Below are 1,716 nucleotides of genomic sequence, written 5' to 3' on the forward strand. Positions count from 1 at the left end.
GTCTGCTTCTCCCTCTCCCTCTGCCCCTCCTCCCTGCTTGTGCTCGCACTCGCTCTCTCTATCAAATAAATAAAATCTTTTTTAAAAAATTCATGTGGTTTAACAAAGGATTTATTGTTACCATAAGAATAGAACCCAAATTCAGCTCACCTTCTGACTAGATTGATTTAATCACCTACATTTCTAATCTGACAGAAGAGGCATACTCGTTTCTTGGTATAAATATTTTTTACTTCGGTTTTTACTATTCTACAAAGACATCCATCATTCAATAAAAAATTACAAGATACCTAAACCAGAAAAGAAAAAAAAAATCCATTGTTTAAGAGCTTAAAGCAATCAACAAAACCAGATTCAAAAATGACCCATATTTTGGGCTGTGATTAATATGTTAAAGGATCTAGTGGAAAAGGTAGAAAACGTGCGAATATACAGAAAATTTCAGTAGAGACTTGTATATTATTAAAAATGTGAAACGGAAATTCTAGAAATTAAAAGCACATTATTAGAGATGAATAATTCCTTCAATGACATTAGCAGAATATTGGATATAGCTGAGGGAAAAAAACAGTGTACTTGAATATAGTAAATAAAAATTATCCATACTGAAATACAATGAAAAAATTTTTAAAAAAAGAAAGAACAGAACATCCAAGGTATGTGAAATAATATCAAGTAGTTTAATAAACACAGGTTGGAGTCCCAAAAGGAGGGGAGAGGAAGAATGAGACAGGGGAAATATGACATAAATATAAGAATTTTCCAAAATTAATGAAAATAGTAGATATAGACAAAATCTTACAGACAGCCAGAGAAAAATGACACACTGCAGAGGGCTAAAACTTACAGCAGACTTCTTGTTAGAAACTACATAAGTGGGCGCCTGGGTGGCTCAGTGGGCTAAAGCCTCTGCCTTTGGCTCAGGTCATGGTCTCAGGGCTCTGCTCAGCAGGGAGCCTGCTTCCTCCCTCTCTGCCTGCCTCTCTGCCTACTTGTGATCTTTGTCTGTCAAATAAATCTTTAAAAAGAAAGAAAGAAAAAGAAACTACATAAGTGACATATTTGAAGTAGAAGAAACAATACCATCAATACAGAATTCCATACCCAGTTATATCTTCCAAAAACTTAAAGACAAATTAAGTTTTTTAAAATTTCATTTTTAGACTTTCACTATAAGAAAGTTAAAAGACATTCTTCAGGCAGGAAGAGTAGTATAGCAGATGGAAATTTGGATCTACACAGAGAAATAAATAGCTTTAGAGATGATAAAAGTAAACAAAAGTTTTTATTATTGTAATCACTTTAAAAGATGTGTCTAAAGCAAAAATAGTTGCAATGCACTGTGGGACGTACATGTAGAATTAAAATGAATGACAGTATGACAGAGGATGAGGGGAAGAAATGGAAGTATACTACCATAAAGTTCTTTCACTATATTTAAAGTGGTATAGTAATCCTTGAAATTAAACTGTGATAAACTAAAGATGTATGTTGTAAACCTTAGATCAACTACTAAAATCTTTTAAAAAGAGGTATCATGAATAAGCCAACAGTGGAGATAAAATAGAACTATAAAATAATCCAAAAGAAGGCAAGTATATAGGGTGGAGGGGGAGGGATAAGGAACAAATTGACAAATACAAAAACAACTTTAAAAATGGTAGGTCTAAATCCAACCATATAAATAATTGCATTAAATATAAATGGCTCAACATC

This window comes from Meles meles, chromosome 9 (assembly GCF_922984935.1).
Source record: "Meles meles chromosome 9, mMelMel3.1 paternal haplotype, whole genome shotgun sequence".
Taxonomy (NCBI): Eukaryota; Metazoa; Chordata; class Mammalia; order Carnivora; family Mustelidae; genus Meles; species Meles meles.